This window comes from Nipponia nippon, unplaced genomic scaffold (assembly GCF_047370975.1).
Source record: "Nipponia nippon isolate SJK-2023a ecotype South Korea unplaced genomic scaffold, ASM4737097v1 scaffold_28, whole genome shotgun sequence".
Taxonomy (NCBI): domain Eukaryota; kingdom Metazoa; phylum Chordata; class Aves; order Pelecaniformes; family Threskiornithidae; genus Nipponia; species Nipponia nippon.
The window spans coordinates 4,745,997-4,771,968 of NW_028262345.1; the positions used below are offsets into that span (position 1 = coordinate 4,745,997).

The 25,972-nt window shown below is 46.1% G+C and overlaps 1 protein-coding gene across 5 annotated transcripts in view; it reads right to left on the reverse strand.

The window, feature by feature from the left end:
• The window catches only part of GRIK4 (glutamate ionotropic receptor kainate type subunit 4), a 211,946-nt gene that overhangs the window by 182,034 nt on the left and 3,940 nt on the right, over nt 1–25,972 (reverse strand). Inside the window, exon 1 of one of the 5 annotated variants that reach the window (XM_087763343.1) lies at nt 11,284–11,387. The exons of 3 other annotated variants lie outside the window; for them this stretch is intronic. The gene's annotated coding sequence lies outside the window, so the exon portion shown is untranslated. Of the gene's footprint in view, nt 1–4,569; nt 4,703–11,283; nt 11,388–25,972 lie in introns of those variants that run through there. One more of the 5 variants, XM_087763342.1, reaches the window with a different exon arrangement.

Below are 25,972 nucleotides of genomic sequence, written 5' to 3' on the forward strand. Positions count from 1 at the left end.
CTATCCCTGCCCTACATTTGCACACAAACTGACAGAGCAGATAGAGAGGGAGGGGGCTGACAAGCAGTGGGGACATGACCCACATTTGCCTCCTCTCCCCAGTGCAATTGTTCCCATGACCTAGAAGGCAAGAGCCTCAATTCAGGGGCACAGCAGTACTTCTAGCCTGCTAATATGAGCTAATCCTCCAGCTGATTATACTATTCGTATATTTTTACATATAAAATTTTACTGCTTTCCCTCCCACTTTAATGGCTTGAAGAAGTTTCCTGTAATAACTGCTCAGAACCTCTCTCCTCTGCCTGGATGCTGATGCCCAGCCTCGTCCTTCTTTGCTACTGGGCTACATCCTCCACATTTTGACCCAGGAAAGTTGTCAATGGGCAGACTCAGGTTTATTCCAGATGTTGCCACTGACTTGCTATATCTTCCTTAGGATATTTCACAGAATCATATCATAGAAACATAGAATGGTTTGGGTTGGAAGGGATCTTAAAAATCATCTGGTTCCAACCCCCCTGCCATGGGCAGAGACACCTTTCACTAGACCAAGTTGCTCAAAGCCCCATCCAGCCCAGCCCTGAACACTTCCAGGGATGGGGCATCCACAACTTCTCTGGGCAACCTGTTCCAGTGCCTCACCACCCTCATGGTGAAGAATTTCTTCCTTATATCTAATCTAAATCTACCCTCTTTCAGTTTAAAGCCATTACCCCTTATCCTATTATTATTTCCATTCCTCTGTTATCTATTAACTACTGGCAAAAGGTGCAGTAATCAGCAGAACTGCAAGAGAAAGCCCAGTGCTATGCAAGAAGCAGTCCATCAAGGGTGCTATGTACGTGTGCTCGTGTCTCTGACCGCTGCTTCCCTTCTCCAACCCAAAGCTCGCACCGCCAGTCTCCTTTCCCTTGCTCCAGGCGCTTTGGAGCTGAGCCCAGGCAGATGTACACTTCCTTCAGCTCCAAGACCAGTTTCAACTCATGCTGGAATAGCCAGGACCGAGGCAGTGCCACAAGCACAGGCTGCCTCCAGATCAGCCACGCCTGGCCTCTGCATGAACATGGACAGTTTTTTGCTTTGGCTTGTGTCCTCTGTTATGCAGAAAGGCTCACAACCTACCCCTGCTCCCCGCCTGACAGCTTTGAGCTTCAGTAGATTTGAAAGAGCATCTATTAATTACCCAACCATAATGAAGTAAAGCAGTTTGTAGAAGAGCTATTATGTTCAAGTCAGGAGTCTTTTATCTTATGAATCAGTGACCCAAACGTTTTGGCATAGAGCACAAAAATCCAAGGGATGCAACACTGGTATTGTGCTCCCAGCAATCCCTCTGCCTATGAAAAAGCCTTCAGATAAATGGGACTTCACCTGTTCACATCATCTTGCTTTTAACAGCAAAGACACCCAGAAATGGCTGGAGGCTTTTCCCATGAAAGGAGAACAAGCAGTTAGTCTAATTGGAGACAATTCATCCACAACACACAGTTTGTTGTAAAGCTGGTTTAACAGCTACCAAAGCTGGAAAGGATTTCAAGATTGTTTCCTTTGCCAGCTGCTTATATGAAGTATAGTGGCCCATGAGCTTGCTGCATCTCAGTTTCTAGAAGCCAAGAGATCACCATCAAAATGTATAAACTGCTCCACAAGATTAGAGCGCTGGCTTGCCCAGTCCTAGATCTGGTCTCTGACCAAACTGGAAGATTTTGAAGAAGTTGCAGGGAAAAACCGATTAACGTGTCCTGAGAAAGAATTATGCCTAGCCTTTGCCATGTCCAGCATCAGAAAGATGTCTATTCTTTAAAGAAAAAAATATATCCTGACTGCATAATACTTGCTCTTCTCAGTTTTCATTCTCCCATTATTCCTGTGAGTTCCCAATCTGAATGACTATGAACTCAAATATATCTTGTAGTAACCAGGTCTGCAGGCAGATGCTGCGTTACATGGAAAAAGATGAATTCATTGCTCACGTGGAGACTCAGCAACAGAGCAGAGGACCACACTCCAGCAGAGGCCCCCCCGTCCATAAGACCCCAGCCAAAATCCTTTGACAGGACAAGAGGTGATGTTAATGCTACTCACCCTGCCCTGCTTCTGCAGAGGGTACATAATCCCTGGCACATCAGCCCAACACATCTCCTCATTGCCAACAGCAGCTTCAACTAATGAAAGTGGAAAGTAAGAGAAACTCTCAATTCATCTCCAAAATTAGTGAAGGTGATACGATTCAGATCAGAACAAGGTTCTTCAGTCCTACAGCAGGGCAGGGAAAAAAAACCAACCAAAACAAACCTTTGACAATAATTCAAACTGTTGCATCCAAACCCAGGAAATCATGATGCTTCTCTTTTTCTTCTTTTTTTTTTCCAGGGGAGAGAGAGGACTTTTTTTTTTTTCTATTAAAAAAATTGAAAACCAAACCTTTTCCAATGCAATGTGTTTATTTAAAAAAAAAAAAAAAAAAAAAGTCATTCTCAGGGGAAGGAAAGCAGGGTACCTCTACAAGGAAAACAGAAGCACAAACCATAGGAAAGGTGCTTCTGTCATCAATGTATTGAAAGCTCTAATCACAATCCCATAAAACAGTTAACTTAATTAGCCAAGCATGATTTAGGCAAGGTTCCCCTGCCGCTGTTCCTTGTTTCCCTGACAGGGTTTGATCTGTCAAACGCTTTACATTGCCAGTGAGCGAGTGTTTCAGCCAGGCAGGGGTCGTTACAAATTCAGGAGACACCACACACCACTCGCCTCTCATGTTTTACTCGCCCTCTCTCCTTAAGAAAGTTTGCCACACTAATACAATGCCAGTTTTTAGCAGTTTCTTTCCCCGTATGCCCCCACTTATGCAGTTGGTACAACTTGTCCCAATTCCTGCCTGCTAATTAAAGAAAAGGAAGAGTCTGTAGATGACTGAGGAGATGTTCTCCTTGGGTTGCAGCATCAAAAATCTTTGCGGCGACCTTGCGCTTACTGTGACCTTACCGTAACCCCATACCGTAAACCACACTATTCCAGCCCTAATGAGGGCACACATTTGTGCTGCTAAAAACAAACAAATAAACAAACAAAACCCAAACCATTCCCTGCGGGCCTGGGGCAAGGTCCTCCCGGGGCACCAGGAGGCCCGCCGAGCCCAGCACCACGGACAGAGCTACAACCGCCGGCAGGTGGGAACGCACTGGAGCTGCCAACGAGCCCAAAAACCTGTTTGCTGGGTGTACTCACATGGAGGACGTGTTTGCAACAAGTTTCTTTCCCTGCGTCTACAATATTTCATCTGGAGGATGGATGTTCTTATGATATACACTGAGCTGTCAGGGAAAATGGGCTTCTCGCCTAACTTTTAACATGTCTCCTGGGATGCTGATGCTGGAGGACAACATCCGCCAAGTCTTGCTGGACAGACATCAACACAGAGCCAATAACCTGTTACAAATCAACACCAGTACTTCACTCTTGTTTAGGTCAGACTAATTGCAGAATGCGGCATGGTTCAGAGGTGCCCGAGCAAGCACTTCATGAGCTCCTTGCCTACAGCCATGCCCTCCACTTTGTATTTTATGTGCCTTTGGTATCGTGTTGACAGGGCATCAACTGGGAGGCTACTGCTGTAGGAAGTGACCAGCATTTCTTCAACACAAAGTGAAGAACACCTCAGACATAATTAAACCCGTGGAGCTCACTGCCACAAGAAAGCAGCAAACGGCAAGAACTGAAAAGACTGACACATTGCACAGGAAAGACCTGGATATTTCAAAGGACTGGTTAGCAAGTGTGGGAGAAACACATCTTCCCTCTTTAACCAAACTCTACCCGGTGGGAGCAAAATAAACATTCTGATCACCAGTTACAGACATCTTGAAATAGATCTGACAGTCCCAGGTAACAAGTAAAAAACACATTGGTTGGATCTGGTACTGCAGCAACCATGTTTTTTCAGTCCTCTCACACATTTTGTGAGAAACTACTGCTTTACGTGCACAAAGAGGAAATGTTCTGCATAGACAAAACAAAATATACACACAAGCAAGGAGGTATATTGAAATCCTGACCTTTTTGCTCTCCCCTCCATCTTTTGGCTATCCTTACAGCCATCACCAGACACCTGCATCATATGCAGCTATCAAGATCATTAATTTTTTTAAAATCTCATTTATTTTAGCTGCTCCCCTGAAATCTAGCCCAAACTTGGAGCCCTTCTGCTGACACAAGGCCTTTAAAAAAAAAAAAAAGTGCCTTATTGTTGCTGTCGACATTTACAAATTCTGCTGTATCCATCTGTCCAGTTAATTACTTTGTGCAGTAGCCTGTTAGCTTCTTAAAAAAAACGAAAAAGGACCCAATTATCATTCTGGGCAGCTCCCTCCATCCCAGAGAAGCAGCACATCCCCAGTGCCACAAATGCCTTTGTTACCGCTGTAAGCTGACAAACAGGCAGAGAGAGAGAAGTGCTTTGCAAGACACTATTCTGGCGGGATGAGGGCAGAATTTCCATCTCCCTCTTTCTTTGAGCCCTCTGCCTCTGTGACAGTTCCCCGTGCTGCCAGCAGGTCTCCCTGCTCTTACCTCTTCCCCAGCATCTCCCCACTCTGTTCATCCGTTGGCTCTCTTGCACTCTCGCCTCCCCCAGCCTTCATCTCCTTTCTGCATCCCCTGAGGCTCGGCCACCTCCAAATACCAGGGACATGGCACGAGCAAGTGACTCAGTGGCCCTGATTAGGATGCAGCTGGGGCCACCACTCCCTCTCTGCGGGGCACCTCCTCCTGTGCTCCCCACCACACATGCACTAATAAGTGCACAAATGGATGTCGGTGTCATTCAGCAGAATGAAGGCAGGAGACTTTTGCTCCGGCTCGGCTTCAATGAGAGCATTTTTCCTGGAACAAGGGGCTGAATTCAGCTGCTTGGTGCTGTCTGATCGCAGTTTGTTGCCAGAGTAACGGAGGCGCTGGAGCTGCCAGGGCCACGCTTCAAGGGAGGCAAGGGGCTGCTGCCTGGCACCCTGCTTGCCATCGCCCCACAGAGGGTTGGAGAGGTGGGTAAGGGGTCCCCCAGCCCCTCCACGGGGTGAGGTCAGCCCCCAAAGCTCCCGCCAAGTAGGAAAAGGGAGAGGCCCCTGGAGATGCAGAATCAACTCCTGGCATCTGCTGGAGATGTCCTCAGGTGACTCTGGACCAGCCACTGCATACCCCTATGAAATGGGGATACCATGCTGCCACTTTGCCACCCTGCTCCAAGCCCACCTTTAGGACCCAGCCAGAGCTTCACGTCTTGGAGCAGAGTCTCTGACCTGACTAAATCACCTATTTACTCCTCACTGCAGCCCCAGACATTATAACCCAGGTTTTCCAAAGTTTTTCCCCCATTTGAGGGCCTGGACATACAACTGAACACAATCACAGTAAGGATGCTTGACAGGTTAATGTGTCAGCTATCTCTCTGAGAATGTACTTCAGTCTGAAATAAAACACAACGATGTCTTCTGCTTTATACAGCAAAACCTGGCCTTAGGGATCCAATAGACCAGCAAAGGCTGAACAGAAGTGGTTTTCTTAGACAGGGAGGACATAATTTGTGCTTTGTACATTGAGAGTGCTAACACAGCCCCCTAAGACAGAGAAGGCAGTCTCTCCAGAACAAATAAAACACCCTGTGATTTTCCTTTTAAAAGGAGGACAAGTCAGAAGTTACCCCATTGCACATCTGATCCTTAAGCTCTACAGTATACTCCAGCACTTAGCAGATCACCAGGCAACCCATGCATTTCTCTCTTTTCCCTCTTTTCCCTCTCCCCATGCTTATATATTTGTAAATTGGTTTTTCATCTGTAACCTACTACTCAACTCACTCCACAATTTATCGTTGTTGAGATTTTGTGGAACAAAACAGACAGTGAAAGGACAGAAATATATGCCCCCCAGTCTTCTCAGCACTCTCATAGCACTACAAAGACAAGGGAAAACACTCATAAGTCAGTCAAATAACTATAGACACAAGCAGGCTCAGCATTGCATGGTAAGAGCTTGCTGTTATCCTACACATGCAAACGAAGACCACAGCCGTGCCATACCAGGGCTCTTAGACTTCTCTGAATATGACGAGCTCTGCCTCTCTGATGATTCCCTCACACAGTCTCTCTGAAGTCAGGAGACCCAGCCAACCCTGCCACACACACTGACTTGCTCCCTTGCTGCCTGTTTTGCAATTTTAATTTCTCACCTTCCTAAACAGCAAAAGATTTATCATGCTCTTGACAGAAATATTTAATTTTCCAAATGTATTTTTGTTTCCTTCCAGGGGCCCCGAAAGTCTTGAGGTATAACGTTTTCATATAACACCCATCTCAATTTACGTAAAACCTGCTTGAAAAGAAAGGACCACACACCATGGGGAGCAGAACCACTCCTGGCGTGTACAAGAAGGGGTGCAGAAGTGTTGATGCAGAGAAAATCCAGTTTATTACTGTAAAGTTTGGGCCTACTTTTATTCTCAGAAATCATGGGATGCAAGTCGAGATCTTTTCCACTTTATCACCACTCTCTCAATCATCCATTGACTGTAAAAGTACATAACTCATCTCAGGTTCCTAACATGGATGCCTCTACTTGTTGCTTAATATTTGGCCTGTGTTCAAGAGCTTAATATGACTTGCCCAAGGTTACATGAGAGGTCTCTGGCAGAGCTATGAATTAAACCTAAGTTTGCAGTAGCCCAGGGTTGCTGCTCATCTATTATTGTCGACACCTGTCATGGACTCCTCAGTGGTCAGAAGGCTAAAAATAAGGTAGAATCATAGAATCATTAAGGTTCGAAAAGACCCTTAAGATCATCGAGTCCAACCGTTAACCTATCACTGCCAAGTCCACCACTAAACCACGTCCTCGAGCACCACATCTACCCTTCTTTTAACTACCTCCAGGGATGGAGACTCAACCACTTCCCTGGGTAGCCTGTTCCAATGCCTGACTGCCCTTTCGGTGAAGAAGTTTTTCCTAATATCCAACCTAAACTTCCCCTGGCGCAGCTCAAGGCTGGTTCCTCTCGTCCCATCCCTTGTTACTGGGGAGAAGAGACCGACCCCCACCTCGCTACAGCCTCCTTTCAGGTAATTGTAGAGAGCAATAAGGTCCCCCCTCCACCTCCCCTTCTCCAGACTAAACACCCCCAGCTCCCTCAGCTGCTCCTTGTAAGACTTGTTCTCTAGACCCTTCACCAGCTTTGTTGCTCTTCTCTGGCCACGCTCCAGCACCTTGATGTCCTTCTTGTAGTGAGGGGCCCAAAACTGAACACAGTACTCGAGGTGCGGCCTCACCAGTGCCCAGTACAGGGGCACTATCACCTCCCTGCTCCTGCTGGCCACACTATTCCTGATACAAGCCAGGATGCCATTGGCCCTCTTGGCCACCTGAGCACACTGCTGGCTCATGTTCAGGTGGCTGTCCACCAACACCCCCAGGTCCTTTTCTGCCAGGCAGCTCTCCAGCCACTTCTCCCCTAGCCTAAGAAAGAGCAAGGTAACCCCTGATTCCCTGCTTCCAGGGGTCTGTATGGCCCAGAACCAGACTGTGCCAAGCAGAAGTTAAGTTAAGCGCTCTCTGTACAGCCTCAGCCAGGCACAGGGAGAAACGCACCCGCTGCCCTGCCCACCACTGGGGCAGTTCAGGCTGCCATGATACTGATGAAGGAACCGTGGGAAACAGGGAGTAAATGAAGAGCTCTGTTAGTCCTCCTGTCTATCCAACAAGCTCAATCCTTCCAAGCCATTTGTCTAATCTATTCTTTAAAATCTCCAGTGACAGATACTCTGCAAACTCCCTTAGCAATCTATTTTAGTGCTTCACTATTTTTACTGTTCAACAATGTTTCCTGATGTCCAGCCTCAATTTTTCTTGCTGCAATTTATGCTGTTGAGAAGAGTTCATTCCCTTTCTTTGAGATTGTTTCTCTTTGATTCCTGTGGGCATGTGTTCAGTGCCGAGATGGCCGCAGGTTCCCATGCTTTAATAAATCAAACATTACAGAACAGAATTGATGGGCCATCTTATTTGAACTGCCCTCCGCAAGCCCAGCTCAAAAATTTGCTGTCATTGTATCGCTATCCAAGCCTATGCATATGGCATAGCTAAAGCAACAGTGCAAATGGGAGCTCTGTGTATTAGAGTCTCAAACTGGCAACCAAAACTGAAACAGTTAGAAACAGCCACTCTCTAAAGGCACTGGCCTGATTTTCCTTTATGCGCTGGCCGCAGAGAAGGCAGACCCCAGTACTCAGATTCAGGCACCCAAAGAATCAGTTTCTGTTTCAGACAGGCTAATTACCTTCAGAGATGCAACAGTTGAAGGGTTATTTTTGTGCTTAAACTGCAGATGTTGGAGTTCAGCCTTAAGCTCCCAACTTCGAAACATTGGCTTGTGGCCTTGGGAAACCAGGAGAGGAAAGCAGTGCCGTGCCAGATAGCTGGGACCTAGCAACTGCCAATCAGGGCCAAGGCAACACAAGCTAGTTTTTAAACAAAGTAATAGATGGAAAAAATCAGAGCATGCTGGGAAGCAAATGAAAGAGAAGCAAAGCTCTCTGAGTAACCCCAATGCAAATGAGACAGGCACAATCTCACACCTGTTGCTGAAGCAGAATGGCTGAGCAGCCTCTCTGCTCCCAACTCCTCCCTTATGCACAGAAATTTTCCTTGTTGATCCACCTCTATCACCCCTTCCTTCTACGCACTCAGCTCTGAAAGGGATGCGACTCTGCCGACCCGGGCTGTATGCCAGCCCCATAGCCAGAGCCGACTTTGACAGTTTTGAGTGTGCTCCTGCACAGAACCCAGCTTCTTTCTACCACTGTTTCATTTCACCACAGACCACGAAACAAGCATTAGATGACGAAGGGAACTGTCTGCATCTCATCCTTGAAGAAATGACATTGTTTTGCTGACCCCATCGTACCCAGCCACCCAAAGGCAGCCTGCGGTCCTTGCCCTTCTCCATCAGCCCTGACTGAACACTGTTGAGGTCATTGTGCCCCAACACAGGGCAGAGCTGTGGTCCTCCTCAACCTTGGCTGGCCCATAACACCAAGCAACGTTACAGTGCGTCCTGTGATTTCTTTGTCTGTCTCTGGGCCCCAGCACAGCATCCCACACCAGGTCACTACAACTCCAGGGGCACACAAACAACCCAGCCTGCACCCAGCTGCACCACGCGACTCGTGCCACGACTCGGCTGGCTCCATGGCCCCTGCGCTCAGGTGCAGCCACCAGCACAGTGCTGCTTGTAGCTTCAGCAGGGCCCCACCAACTCCACATCAGCAACAGGATTTTCCACTGCACCAGAGCTCCCTTACTGGACACAGTGGGAGCAAGAACAAGTCCTCAGCACATACTCGCACATTCCTATATTTGCTGTTTGTGCAGCCCTCACCACCTCTCTGCAGCACTCTTCTGTTTTAATGATACCTTTGCACAAGCCTATAGGATTGCTCTAGCAATTCAGCTTGTCCTGCTCATTTGTAGCAGCCTCCCAGCAACTATCGCTGTGCCATGCTGTAAAGACAGAGAGGACACCCACCGGCTCCCTGCAGAAGACACCAGGCACCGTGCTTTTGGACAGTATCTCAACACTGCTCCCAGATCAGTCAGTCCTGCCTTTCCTAGGCCCAACACTGCAAGGGCCACAGGACTCAAAAGCTTATCATTTTCATACACAAACAGGAAAAGAAAACAAGGCAGCAAACTGTCCTCCCCATTTTCTGTGCCAGAGGCTTGCTTTCCACACACATACACTAAACATCTCACCAATAACTGCTTGACTACAAATAGCTAGAATCCAGATAGATGCCTCCACTATAATACTTTCCTCCTCTTTTTCATTCTTCCAGACTACTCTGTAATGCTGTTACACCCTTTGTGTCGCTTCTTTATCTCTCTTTAGCTCACGTAACCTTCTTTTTCCTTCTTGCAGGCACTTCGCCCAAGAAGGATGGGACAGCAGGCCCTAACTAATCACCTGAGACATTAACAACTGCATATGCAATTATTTGCAAGCCCTGTTTCCCTGATGAATTCCATCCTGTGCCTCTGCAGGCTGTATCCATTTGTTCCCTGCCTTTTGCTCCCAGATCCCATAAAGAACTTTTCCCTGTCATCATTAGGGCTTCTGCTTTTTCATATTCACTGGCTAACTGCTCCCGATGGCTCCATGTTACTCTGTGCCTTTTAAAAAAATTCCACATTACTTCATTTCAGTTGCAAAACAACAATACCCCAAATACAAAACAATTCTGAACTCTCTTGTTCGGGAGTGGATATACGACATGAAAACATACACACACACAAGTACATCTCATTCTGCTAGACTAGACAGGTAATGCAGGCACACCAATCAAGCCACACTTACATGCTCCCTGTTGTTTAAATTAAGTAGACACATCCACACCTAAGGGAAAAAAAAAAGCCAACACATACACAGCAGCTGGCTTGATAATTCTCATCTGCCGAAAGCCATTTCTCTAATAATTAGAGGTTTTAGATGCTCTAACAAGGCTAACACTAGTTCCACCCACAGGGCAAAGTTCAGTAAGAGAATCTGGAAAAAAGTGAACAAAAAAGGTGCAGTGAATTAAAACTCAAAAGCTAGTCACCTCAGCAGGAACACCCAAGTACACAAGTCAACAGCTTCCTTTTAATTAAAAAAAGTCATCTCAATCTGTTTTCCACTGCTTTTTTTTTTTTTTTTTCCCCTTCTTTTAAGGATAGGAAGCGTATTTGAAACTTTTAATAGAAATTAAGTAACACCTGCTTGTCCAAAGCTACCTGTCCACATCCCAGATTATTCACAGTTAAGAAGGGTGACATAGGGTCATACAGATCCAAATTCTCACAAAGAAAATACCCTTTATGAATATATATCTCCATTGTTCTCTGAAGGCAGAGTGAAAGACCATCTGAAACAGTATCCACTTGCAGCAGTTGCTGTTCCTAACCCTAACATGCCATGACCCCAAAGCATACCACAAGCATTAGTGAACCCAGGTTGCCTATCATTACAAACCTGAACTTCATAGGTTCTAAAACTGAATTCAGTTTTTTTCTAACCATTTAATCCTTCATACTGGGATCCCATGCAACCAGAGTCCCTCACTGGTGCTCAGAGTGCTCTGGTTGTAGGTGGTCTACAACTACAGGACAGCTTCTGCCCAAAAAAGCTCATGGATTCATATCCCAGTTTGAAAGAGCTTCCCTGTTCAGAAAAGATATTCAAAGCATAGCACCTGAACTCACCCACTCATGCACTTTTCTGAATCAGGACTTCAGGGACTGCTTGCACAAACAGGAGAGAAAGAGCAAGAAGCAGGGCTGGGTTTCTTTGCTGAGGACCAGATTAGGATCTTATGCACATCCAGCAGGGTTCAGAGGCTCACGTAGCTTAGCCATGCATGTGTGACCTCTACCTCTAACCAAGCTGTTGCCACAGCAAAATCAAAGACGTAAAGGGGTTCTTTCCAGTCTCCACCAAAGCTGAAGTCTTTATGCAGAGAGACTCTGTTGTAGCCCATCTCACTCAGGGTTAGGTCATTCAATTTGGCTGCTAGAGCTGGTGTGCATGAAGCAGCTAGTGAGATAGACAACAGGCTGCCAGAAGGCATTTACAGTCTGCTGAGGAGGTCATTCCCATCCAGCAAGCTTTTTCTGGGATGTCACTTCTCTACCTAGATCCAGGTTTTCACAATGACTCCCAGGAACTAGCCTTTGTACACAACCAAGCCCTACCTGCGGATATTCCTTCTTTTTCCCACCCCCAAGCTTCTTCGTCCTGTAAATGGACACTTGGCTCCACATTTATCAGCATGCCTTGGCCTTAAAAAGCAGCAGAGCTCCTGCTCTCTGGGATGCTTGTGACAACCACAGGCTTCTTAATTACAAGAAGGTTTAAAAAGTCAGAATACAGAATGGATGCACACGGGGCCACCCAGGGTGAGCATGCTACACATGCATAGCAGTAATCACAGCCCTCCTAGACACAGTTTATCACCTGCTCTCGTGGGGCCCTCCTACACTCACCTGCACTACAGGAGGCTCTTAGAGATTAGATATGAGCCTGGTATCTTCCCTGTCCCTGTGCAAGCTCCTCTGCTTTGTCTCACCATGCCTTCTCTGCACTTTTAAGTTTGCATCATTAAGTGGCCTTTAAAAGTCTATTATGCAGTTCTTGTTAGACAGGCTATACATGACACAGAGAGGAGGTGGTACAGGAAAAAAAATAAGTAAAATTTGCCAAAGGCTGGCAGAAGAAACATGCACAAAAATTTAATTTCACAGCGGTGACTTCATGTTTACAGCAGGGGTTGGGAGTTAGCATCGCAGGTTTGTGGGGTGAGCAGGGCTAATTTTGACAGATCAGGAGATGCGCGTTCAACTCTCAGTTCTGCCCCAGGCTTTTTCATTTTGTCCCAGGCAGATCACTTCATCCTCCTTCAATGCCTTTGTGAAGAAAAGGGGTAAGGACAATTTCCTCATCCAAAGGCAGAACATTTTTCGCAGCTCTGCACAGTGGCCGGTGCTGTGGCACCAGCCACATTCACACCTCTGTGTCTTCTGCTTGCTAGCCTTCCCCAGCCCACAGGCATCAACATTGAGCAAACAAGTCTATCTTTTTCTCCTTCTCCACTGTCTCTATCGTAAATTCAATGTCTTCCAACTGGGAGAAAATGCCCAAATTTTAGTCCAGGGCCTACTGTTCCAGGTACCTCTAGTACAAAATGTTCTACTCTGTCATCTGAAGGCACACCACCTCCAGCAAAAAAACAGCTGCTGCCACTTTCTTTCTGCTCAACCAGCTCAACAGGTTGCAATTCTGGGTCACTGGGAAATACCTTTACTCCAGTGCTCCCATCAGACCAAGAGGGGTTTCCTGCAGAAACAATATCCCCATGACAGGCAAGGCAGAGCTGTCCAGACAAAGCAGCTGTGTTTTAGGAGCAGGGGAGGATTATTGATATTTAAAGTATGGTTAACTTCCCACCTCTTTTTTGTTGCTCACATCCTATTCCTTTCCACAGGATCATTCCCAGGGTTGACTGACTTCTGAAATACATGGTGCCAAGAAAGCATCAGTTCAACCAGCAAGAGCTGGGGGCATGGGGATGTGACCCAGATGGCGTAACAGACTCCAGGTCATCTGCTGAGCTTCTGAATGTGGAAGACAAAGCCTTGCATAAAAGAGGCAGAGAAAGATAAAAATCCTGGCACCAGCTCAGCAGTGAAGCAGAAATAACTCAACTGTCCCCAACACAGGTGTATGTTCCTGCATTTGACCTTGCCAAAACGTTCAGGGCCAGTGGCCGCTGCTAATCAGAAAACACCAATAGTGTTTGCATTAAATGATCCCAAATAGGTTATCGGCTATGGTGGGAGCAGGGAGAACATGCAGTGACACCAAAGGCATCCCAAAGGCAATAGCTTGGGAGATAGTGACCCCCACATTGCAGAGCCAGGTCAGTTGCTGACAGATTCAATGCTTCAGATTTTCACTTCACCAAAAGTTCATCCCTTCACCAAGAAAGAGACTGATTTCTTTACCAGATTGGAGCTCTTCATTAAAACACAAACACCCCAGTAATGGAAATAAAATGAACTAGAAATCCTCTTGCCACTGCTCCAGGAAAAGACAGCACATTTTCTCAAACCCCTGCCATCTATCATGAGTCCTAACGGTCCCATAAAACACAGCTCTCACTCAGATAGGGACTCCCAGGACATAACAAGGGATGCACCAGTCTGACTGGAAAGACCAGCCCGCAGCGTGCCACATCCAAACTGGAGACACCACACCAGCACTCCTGAATCATTCCCTCTTGGGCCGGCTGTGGGGGAAGAAAGGAGTCAACTTCTCAGCTTGCAGCTTCCCACTGAAAGCACCAACTCTTCAGGATCAAATTTTGGTGGTGGGAAAGGAAAAGAAAAGGATCCCCCTTAACCCAGCCTGAGTCTCCGCTCCATAAAAGGGCTGTGGCAAAACTCTTCATTAGTCATGGCTGGCAACCTTGAAAGGAATAAAGGGAACTAATGAGTAATGCAACACTATAAAAACATAACAACCTCAATAATGGAAAAATCAAAAGCCAGCACAAAATGTCCACGTAAACAAAGCTACAGAAACAGGAGCGCTTGAGCCAAGGTATATAGCTCAAAAATTCCATCTGTATAACTGCATTTTGAGCATTTCATCTGAAGTGTCGCTATATGCACCAGCTTGGAAATGGTGGTTTTCTAGTCCTGACATATGCACAAACACATAGATACAACCGTCGTCTCTATCGTCTTGGGAATCCCTTCTAAACATTGCCATTCCAAGAAGAAGCAGGTGAGGGGTAGTGGCTCTATCTAGCATATGTGACAGCTTTAAAAGCTGCATTTATGCAAGCAAATGGAGCATATCAGCTGCACTGTATTAACACCAGTGTCTGCAAATGGGACTCAGATATTTTTGTTGCTGTGACTGGAAATTTGCTCAACATACAGTCAAGGAGAAAACTGCTTTGGGTTGTACTTTCAGAACAGCATTTCCACCTCCTGTAGCATCGACCCATCTTTATCTGCCACATTCCATGAGCACAGTCTTGTCCATGCTTTGCACGCAGAGAAACGTGAGAAGAGACTTTCCAGTACAGTGCCATCTACCAAACAACCAGCAAATCTACCAGCACAGAGAGGAGAACAACCCAGACTGCTGTAATTCGCAGCAAGATGAAGCCTGCAGACCACTGCTAGCAACGCACAAATTCCATCAATTACCTCAGCTAAGGGCTATAAAGAGCTTTAAGCCAAAGCTGATTTGATCATTCAACTCATGACTTCTGGTATTATTGCTAAAAGCCCCGGATCCCCAGCTCAAGATTTGCAAGAGAATCTCCACCTTAATAGGCTGATGGAAAGCACGTTTCTGGTTCTTGTGGCCCTGAAGAAAAGTTTAAAGCTGCACACCACCAGAAACTGAATAAGTGAAATTAATAATAAAAATAAAATAATAAAAAAAAGATGGCACTGTTTACTCTTTAAAGCTTTAACCTCCCTGCCACAGGTTTCTTGCCAAGCTCGCCATGCACACACACTGCCATATCTGCCTTCCCCATGCTACCAACCCAGTCCACCTGAGCCCAGTGCGGGCACGGCCCTGGCACAGCCTGTCCCCTCGCACCCTCCTGCCACGGCACTTTCCGAAATGAGGCTGGCGTCGGGACAGAACCATGGAGGAAGGCAGAGATGGGCACCAGAATATATCCTGGGCATGAAAGATGAACAAGGCTGAATTCATTGCTTCTTTCTAAGCTGATCTGCTTTTTCAGGGCCTTTTTGGGAAGTGGCAGCACTCACATTCTGCAGTCCAGGTAACCTCATACAAGACCCGTTCTCAGAGGACACCAATCAATATTTGGGCTGACCAAGCTCATCATGTTTGCAACATTGAAAAGACCGTGAAGTGAATGCCCCACCTGAACAGTCACTTTGCATCATTTTCCAGCATCTCTTCCTGCCCTGCGGCCTCTAGAGGAAGATCATGAAGAGGGAGCCAAAAGCTCAGTGCAATGGAAAGAGAAGCTGAAGAAACATCACTGTGACAAGGGATTTAGGAGCCTACAGTCCTGTAAGGAGTCCCCTTTCCTTGCTTGTGTCTGCAGAATGGTTGAAAGAAGATGTCAGCAGGATGCACAGAGCCACTCCATAGTATTGCTCTCGGACACATCGGCAAAGCTCTGCCAGCCCTGACACCCTGCAAGTTGGGAAGTCACCTGCACCCCAACTTTGGAGCTGGAAAGGGAGGGAGAGCAATCAGAGAACACACAGGGACTCTCAGGACCACCCAGCAGCAAACCATCCTTTGCTCAGAGCCTTCGACAAATTCCCCAGCAGCCCACGGTGGCCCAGAGCCATCACTGCTGTCAGGGGGCTGGCATTAATAGTGCAATAATAAATCGGCAGAGAGCCTGACCAGGTAATCCCTGCTCCCTCTAAGATTTCTGCATGGCTATACTCATGAAATTAAAGTAGGCTAAACCAAAAAACGTATTTGAGGACAAATTTGCTTCCCCATGAAACTTTTCCATAGAACTTAATGGGTTCTAACTTACATATCTTAACACCACAGCTTTATTAAGTCATTTTCCTATTCCTGAATGCCCCTTGTAGATATCTCTTAATTTGTGCTATCCTCCCAGCTTTATAACAACTGGAATATACCCTGCGGGATTTTCCTCTTGACATGATGGTATTCCCAGAGACTTAAGAGCTATAGAGTGAATTCTTATATAATATGATAATTGACTCAGTTTCCAAAGGATAAACATGTCAAGACACAAAAATCATTTTTTTTTCTTACCAATGCAATGAAGATGTGATTGAAAATGTCTTATTCTGGGTGTACGAGCAATATTCTCATAACTCATCATCTAAAATAAATTGTTCTATCATTTGTACTAGTTAGAAGATATTCCAAGTCAGACAAGCTGAAAGCAGAAGTTTAAACATACTCAGCATGGCAGAAAGAATATTAATTTCCCCCTCCCTGTATAAATGTTAAATCATAGTCTCTCACCTAGGGTTAATTGATCTTTCAAAAGTGCTCAAGTCCACCAAACACGTAGCAGAAAGATCTTAAAGACCAGCCCATGGCTTCAGGAAAGCCCACTGCAAATCTTAAAGATTTCCTGCAAAATCTGGCAGAGAAGAAATAATTGAATATGCAAAACCACACCATGTTATGCCATTCTTTGAGAAAAAATGCAATTACTTCGGACACATTGGATCATACAGTGGATACAGAAGAGCAGCATCATTTAGTGCAGGGGATTACTGGAATGGGCTGCCAGTTCCTCGTCTTGTGTTACAGAAATACTCGGAGGACTCAAGGACTTGTGGATCCAGGTGCTATGTCAAACCCTCCTGCCTGCTGCATCTGCCTGGCCCTGCTGCCGACGTGCTGCGCAAGGGCTCAGCCAAGCTGCTGCATCAGCCCTCGCCTTTGCTTACCAGCGTGCGTATCCCACACAGGAACCTTTCCACACCTGTACGCTCGCAAACTCCCCAGGGAGCCTGAAGAGCTTCCCTGAAGCACCGGAAAAGGCTTTGACAAGGTTCCAGTGAAAAGCATTACATAAACACATGCATAGTCTCATTGCTACGTACCAGTTACCCCGCACGACTTGTCCATGATTGCCTGACTATGGAGCCATTTACGTGAAAGACGCCATAAGAGAGCTAGGTTTTGGTTTTTCTCCCTCCTCCCCCGGTCTCATAAAACGCTATTGACTTCCATAATTGAACCTTCAGCAACAAAGAACCTCTAATGAATGAAGCAATTTCTGGGGAAACTCGGACCCTAAATCGACGCAGAATACAGCTCTTGGACCGAGTTCAAATGCATCCCCTGCTTAAATTCTTGTCTCAGGCCACTTAAAAACCCTGAAGTATTAGGTGCATTAAAGGTACCCGGGAGAGAACAAGGATGGCATGCAGGCTGAGATCACTCCAAAGAGGAGGAGATGATACTAATTATACCGCTGGTAAAATGGAATCGCTGGGGGAGAAAAAATGAACAGTCAAGACAGTTAAGTGGTGCAAGAGCAGCTATACTATTTAATCAGTGGTAGGCCATCCGCCTGAGAGGAGAATAACAGATTACATCAAGGTAGTGACAGACAATCAATGAACACTCAATTAACAGTTACAATATTACTAACTTAAGCAAAACGTGGTTTTGCAAATAGTAATCTCTCCCTCGTACTGATACAACTCTAATTTAATTTTCTTCAATGCATCAACATCAAACATTGAGAGAATGCCACCATTTGAAAGGAAATACCCTTCAATTCTGCAAAGAGCTGAGTCAAAGGGGTGGAAGGAGACAAGACAAGGCTGCAGGATGACCACCTGGCAACACCTTCCATCTGGAAGGGAGAGGCAGCACAGTCGTACAAGAGGGCACTGGCTCAACAGCCTGGAGACACAGACTCGGCCACCTCCCTGCCACAATCACTTGTGAAACGTACTTTGTTCCAAGGTGCAATGTGTCACTGCATTTTTCTTGCCATTGCTCCTTTTCCACTTCTGCCTTGTTTTGCAGATTTAAAGTTGGCGAGGAGCTAGGTATTAGGTGAAAGTAACCTTCCTGAGCATACCGTGTGCCCTAATTAACATGCCAGCCACTGACTGAATGGTAATGATGCCTCTTTATCTCTCCCTGAGTTTGCTGAACAAGTCTCACGTGGTGGCATAAGGGATTTGTGGTTGCAGCATCCTTTGTTTCTGTGCAGGCACACGCTGGAGGATTTGAAGGTTGGTGTGGAAGAGTAAGAGGAAAGTGGGTCTGATGAAAGCAGAACCGCTTCAGCCACCCTGAGCATGTCCGAACACCAGCTTTCTCAACGGAAGAAAACCAGGGGAAGGGCAGGGGAAGAGGGAGGAAGCTTGCTGGAGAAGTCAGTCAGGGAAGGAAGACAGGCAATCCAGGGGTGAAAGAACTGTATTGAAGTTAAGTGCACAGGAAACTCTGGGACTCTGCTCTGCATCATTGTCCAAAGGAAAAGAACTTCCCTGCCTCATACAGTAACTATATGACTCCATTCATCCCCGGTGCCCTACAGTGGTAACTGCAGATTTCTGGCCACCTTCTGCCCTCCATAGGGAGCAATTCTGGCCAAGCCATTTCAAGTCTCAGCTGTAAAGTCATGGTAGAAGCAGGCCAGTTTTTGGACAAAGCTTACGCTGCCTGTTCCTGTCCTAACAGCAGTGGGAAGGGGGGATTCTGTAATTGTTGTTCAAACAAAGGAGTTGTCCTCACAAACAAAAATTCAGCAAGGACGACAGTTTAGCACATACTGGGACCCCCAGCACTGTGTTATTATGGCCTGAGCTTCTGGCCAAGACCTAGCTCAGCGGACACCAACCCAATCCCTTCTAAACTACAGCCCAAAGCCCTGCTAGATTTTGCTCCCTCCCAAAAAAAGAAAGAAAAGGGAAAAAAAAAAAAAAAAAAAAAAAAAAGATTCATGACATAACTGAAAGATTTGAAGGACAATAATGACCATTTTGAAAATCTTGTTTTACTTGTTACTGACTCAAGCTGAGTTTTCCCACACCAAGCCTCCACAGACTGCAGTTGACCTAAAGGAACTCTGCAAGATGTATCATTTCAATTTAAAAACAGCAAATGTACCAAGTCCTGGGTGATTTGCTCCTGTGCTTAAATATAAAGCCGTACAAAAATAAAACACGCCTTTTTCTCATCTGAATTTATCTAGTTGAGTATCCAGCCACAGAACCATGGCCTGCCTTTGTACCTTTAGCTAGCAGAAGTCTCTTCCCCTGGTTAAGTACTTACAGACAAAAATCACCCTTTACCTTCTCTCTGTTAAAAGAAACAGATTGAGCTTCAGTCTCTCTCTGCAGCATGCTTTACAGACCTCACATCATCCTTGTAGCTCTTATCTCTCACCAGTTTGCCAACATCATTTTTAAGGTATAGATACCATGACTGCACACAATGCTTTTCCTACTCGTATTCATTATTTCTTTGCTTAGACAGCCAAAGATAGCATTAACACTCCTGAGAATTCACAACACGGCACAAGACCAGCTAGTTATTGATAAGATAATGAAATTAAGCTCCAGCTTCTCACCTTGACGTGGCAACCTCCAGGGGTTCCCGTCTCAAAGTGTGGGTTTTACTCCCTGCTCTCGTTAATGTGGATTAGTAAGTTATCACATGCCAGCCATGCTGCAAGAGCTGTCTGTACATTTACCCTTTTTCCACTATAAATGCAAGATAACTTGGCTAAACTTCACGCCCTTTGTCAAACCCTCACATTTGTCACAGTACGGGAACACAGGTTACCTTGGCTCAGATGAGACAGGTAGCTGGGTATACTGCAGACACCCTAAAACCAGCACCTGGTCCACCATCCATGAGTGAACCTGCCTGCTGTCAGGATCCCAGGCAGAAACAGGGCATTCATTGCCCAGACACAGCCGCAGGTCCCAAGCCACGCTTTGTGCTACTGCAGTATAGCCAGCTCCCAGGAGCCAAACAAGCTCCATCAGTCAAAGCCAAGCAGTGCCAGTATATCTGCGTTCCAGGCTCCTGCCAGAATAAATCTACCACACAAGGACTACAGCATTTCACACCCCTTCCAGTAGAGCTACCCCTACAACACAGCACTGGCTCAGGTGTACCTCAAGACATACCTCAGATCCTCCTTCCAGAGACATACTCCTGCTTCTCTGACACCCACGGGACAAGGAGCCAGGGCCTTCGAGAGCCAGAAAAGCCCCTCTCTCCATCCCTGCCAGCCATGAGGTGCATTTTGGGCAACGCTGCCAGAACATTGCAGGCTCACGCTACAACACTGGCATCTGACGCCAGATGGAAATTGCAAACTCATCCAGCGTTTGAAGGGATGTGGACCCAGGGGTTTGCTTTAAGAAGCCTTCGCTCTCCCTATCGCCAGCCCTACCAGTTGGAAGCTAATGTGTCTGGATTTTTCACCAATAGTCAGAAAAAAATTTGTCACAGAAAATGTGCAAGCACTGACATCTTAAGACAAAAAAGATGCAGATTTCTCAACTGTTCACAGCACATTATGGAAATACATTCTTAGGGACTATTAAATATAGGGATTATTGACTAGATGAGCAGCAGCTCAATGGACTAGCTTGTAAATATGTCTTTAGACAATTCTTAAAATGCAGATTAATTATCTAACAGACCAGAACATTTTTTTTCCTACAGACTTTCTAATGATCTGTTGCATAAACAAACATCCAGATAGTTTTGTTTGCATTTGAAGAACATCACAGCCAACACAATAACTAAATAGTGACTGAGGAGACTTAAATCTTATTTAACACTCAGCAGGAACAGAACAAAAGGCATGTCAGTCCAAATCACTGAAAACATGTCTCCTTAAAGACCCTTGGGAAGTCCAACTACCATAATACCAAAAGACCCTGTTTCCCAAACACAAAAACTTCAGATATACCCTGTAGCATTAAATACTTTCCATGTTTATGCCATTAGGTTTCATTAAAGCAATCGCAACATTGACATCTAACATTTAATGACTAGTATTCCCACCAACCCCTTTCTAAATGAGCAGAGCATATTATGCTACAGAGATATTGTTCAGGGCTCTCTGCAGATTCAGGAAAATACCACTGTTGCCCAGCCATGCCGGAGTTACGTTTGGAAGATCTGCACAGCAGGAGAAGGTTGAGGTTGGGGGAACCATCACACTAAGGTCTGCTGCTGCTTGACACAGGCCCTCACACGCTAATTCCTGCGCGATGATTTGAACCCTCAAGCTAGAATCCAAAAATCCCGTCTTGATTTTCAATTTGCCATTGATATAGGATCGAGCACAGCAGTCATTTTCTCAGTAAGCGTAATTAACATGTTATTTGTAGACTGTGTTTTCAGCTTCCAACTACCCGATTTCTTGATGTCTTTTCTGATAGGTTAAAATGCTGTTGGCTATCAAAACCAATGCAAAGCACATGTGAAACATTATTATTCCAGCTTCACACCCACTTTCCCTTGGTGTGAACAATAATGCAAACTGCAAGACAGTGATGAATTGGACCTGGAGAGGACCAGATGCTCTGTGAACGTTAGCACAGTCTCTGCCCCAAACATTTTTCAGTCTAAAAAGAGACGTGATAGCCTGCTTTCAAAGCTGTCCATGCACACATACAATCTTTTAACACCAGATGTTACTAGATCACACACAAGGTGGAGCAAAAATGGAAAATAAGCAGAGACCAAACAAGAAAAGAGCAAGGGCAAACAACAAGTATGGGTAGAGTAAAATATATTTTGATCAACCTTTTGGGTGAAAAAAGCAGATTTGGCACATGTAACAGTTTGCAGATCAGCACAGGTTTCAATGAACTGCGTACTAGCAGTACTACACTGCACTAGCATGTTTGCAGCCAGGCTCTGCCCATGGCTCGGTTACTTCCCAGCCTTGCCACTTCACCCGAGACGAGCCACATTAAGAGCAACTCTAGCAGACACAGCAATTTGCTGCTTCATCATAGCCTACAAAGAGAAAGCACAGGGCTGATGCCCAACAGGAATCCCACTACAGACTCAAACATCAGTGACAACCAGCCTTGCAATCCCTCTGTCTCTGAGCAGGGCCAGAGAGCCATTAAAAAAACCCCTCAGCATCAAAATGCAACGCATTCTTCAGAAAAACGTCAACTTCTGTCATTGAACCAAAAACTCGCTGGTTTTCAGCAAAAAGTTAAAAAAAATAAATGTTAAGGCTGAACAAAATGTTGCAGGGATTTTTAACAATCCATCCCCTCCTGATCAGGCTCAGACTATCTTTGATATCAGATTCAGATGTCCGTGTAGGAAGGGGAGAGAAGGGTGCAGAGCCACGATCATGTAGAAAGAGCAGATTTTCTGCTGAAACAGCTGAGGTGCGATCACACAGTTCATCAGTCTGCAACGTTAATGACGTAAAGCGCTTCAGCTAGAGCCACGGGAAGGACCCAGAGTGACTCTCCCACGGCAGGCGATGCAGGGGAACCGGCGTTACGCTGCACAGAGCGAGCTGTTCGCCACCAGTCATCCTCCTCCCCCCCGACACACACACACACATTATGGCAGTCCCAGAAAGAAAAAACCTGCTTTTTAAAAATAGCAAAATCTTTAAGGATTTGAGCACATGCCTGAGTGGGTGGGAAATCAGTATTATTATTACTTTGTGCTCACAGGGTGTAAGACCTCAGATGACTTGTTTGTGCCCAGAATGAATTTTTGCAGACTCATTATAAACCCTTGCAAAGCAGGGTTTATAAGGTCACAGAAGAATTTCCATTAACTGTAGCCTAGCTAGGGATTGCCAGTATGATCTATTTCTCTCATTTATGCATATGCAACAAGGCCAAGACGAAGCTCCTTTGCTTTATTTCCACATCATTGTGCTGATGCTGAGCTAACCAAATAAACAAACTGAAAAGCGAGCGGGGAAGGGAGGGAGGAACAGAGAGACTAAGGAAAAAACGTATGCCTGGCTCTCTCCCTCATGAAGGATGCAAATAAATTCTGCAGACTTTGAAGCCAGGAGATCTCAGCAGAGATGAAAATCCCCTTATGCTGGATGGCTCACCGGGTGCTCAGTTGAGACACGGCTTGGGTATTGCGTTATGCAGCCACTTCCATGCAAAGGATGGTCAGAATAAATACTGTTACCCTGCCACCTGACTGAGACCTGGCTCAGGGATTTGCAATCAAGCAGAAACACAAACCCTCTGGGCTCTCTAATCTCCCTCCCACCACTGTGAGACCACAGCCTCTTCAAAAACTGCACTTCAGACACTTAACAGCAACACTCCCCTTCAAACACTGTAAACACTTCCCAAGTCTCTGGGTAAGAGGCACTGTGGATCTGGGTAGGAAATCACCCACATAGATGGACAGCTTTTCTCTTGGCTCCTTCTTCCCTGATAAATCAGCAAAATGGTATCTATCCGGGGGAAGGTCCCACTAGACAGGCAAGGAGGAGCTCACCAGGACTCAGCAAAGTTCCCCTCGATTCATTTTAAAGCCAGCCAGTCCAGCTGGATGCCGGCACAGTCTGGATGCCCACAGCCCCTGCTCCAGCCAGAGCAGCACCCTGGGCCCAGCAGCAACAAATCCCTGGTCCGACGTGAGAAGCTTTGGGAGGAGCTGACTGTCACTGCTACGTCACTGCAGACACCGCTCCCCACAGAGCCTCTGCTCCACACAGTGCCCGAGATGGAGAGCACTGTTTGCCAGACCAGAGCATCTCCTGGGGCTCCCCTTCACCTGCAGCGTGCCCACACAGCCACTGGGCCTTGTAAACCACACACACAAACCGCATGTACCACTTCACACCCCTGCACGTTCTCCTGGTAGAGTCCCACAGAAGCACTGCTGGCTACATCATTCAAAAAAGATTCACTCCATTTTTTCCTTTTTCACATGCTTGTAACGCTCAAGTCTGAGTTACACCCTGGCTGCTGCTGCACAGGCCAAACCACCGGCACGCTCAAATCCAGCAGCCTTGTCTCTTAATTCTTCCAAGTGTTTAGCAGCAAAAGCAAACCCTTTTTGTTGGCGTGCTTGCTCTCTGTAACCCAGCTCTGATCCATTTCCACCTCCAAATCGTTAAAGGTAATAAATAAACCTAGCCTCAGTGTGAGGAACCTTCACATAATCACCTATCTATGCTCCCATCAGCACTCCTCCCTTACACTTCTATTTTCTACAGCTTAACTAGGAAATCCGGCACCAAACTCTGCCCCTTACCCTACAGCTGTTTATTGCCCACATTCTGCTATTTATTTCCTAAAACAGTCTCTTTTGGGTGGATCTAATTAAAAATGCAAATAAATTAGGTCCATTGGTACATTTTCAGTTCCCATTTTATTAGCCTTCCGAACTGCAAGCAGCATTAGGAAGGTAGGCTTCCCTACTGCACACCCATCCTCTTCATATAAACTATGGCGATTTGACCCCCAAGGTTAGACCCAACCAAATATTTGAGTGATAATTAGGCCCTCCGAGCTGGCACACAACAGAAGCAAAACTCACCTGCCTGATACCCTAGCTCTTCCTCAAGTTTGATTTCTGTAAAGGCATCACATGGTGTGCTAGTTTTGGCTGGGATAGAGTTAATTTTCTTCATAGTAGCTACTATGGGGCTTACGTTTTGGATTTGTGCTGGAAACAGTGTTGCTAATAAAGAGATGTTTTTGTTTACCTATTAAACTGTCTTTATCTCAACCCACAAGTTTTCTCACTTTTATCCTTCTGATTCTCTCCCCCATCCCACCGGGAGGAGTGAGCGAGCGGCTGGGTGGGGCTTAGTTGCCAGCTGGTGTTAAACCACAACACGTGGCAGAACCACTCCTGTTGTACCTGGCAGTTCCCTTTGAGCGCCTGGGTTCCCGCCTTGGAAACTTCCCAGCAAAGAGGAAGAGCTGTCCCTTTCATGTTAACACCTGCTGCTATTTCACACCTTATTTACTTCAGGGCCCTCGGATGAACCATCCCCAGTCCTACTGATGTACAACACCCAGGTTTCTTCCTTTGGTCCATTACTTCCTCTTTAAACAGTTCAATCATTGCTCATTTCCTGCAAGTGGGGATTTCCTCAACATCCTGGTGCAGGGAAATGCCTCCCCTTTTCCCCCAGCCACAGCTCTTCATACCTCCTGGGGCTCAGGGAGCCTCCATTCACTACTGCTGCCCTTGGAGGCATTTCAGCATCCTACAGTTACTTAGCCGTGTTAGACACCACCTACATAGCGCTGCTTATGCCACACTACACCCAGCAACACGAGGAGACTTTTCCCAGCCCCAGCAAGGTCTCCCACAGAGACAGAGCAATAAGCAAACAAAGCAGAGGACAACATTACAGCTGACAGGTCCTGTGTTCAGCTCACCTCATTCGGCATAGTCATAGAGAGAAGCTGGTGTCGAGAGAGCTGCGTAAATCACAGCTAAGCCTCCTTTCTCATCTCTCTTGTAAGGTACCTGCAGACATATGGCTGAAAAGTACCCAAGGAGTCCCACGCTCACTTCTTTATTTGCATTAGCTCCTACTGACACTAGTTGAGCATTTTAAGGTACAAGAAACTTCTCCGTTTTTACTGCCTTGATAGATTTTGAACTGCTTGAAGCTTGCCAGTTCTGTTCTGCCCATCAGCTGCTCACTGTTAACCAACATGGAAATGACCCTGTTCAAGCTGGTCCTCACTATGTTTTGCTCCACCTTCATTAAAAGTAACCGCCACAGACACCCCCATCTATTGTAGCACGCTCAGTCTTCCACAGGCACCAGAACAAATACCACAAAAAGCACTGTTATATTAACACCACAAACTGTCCTTCCAAGCCACGTCCCACAGATGAGATGAAAAGTTATTATGGGGATCTTTA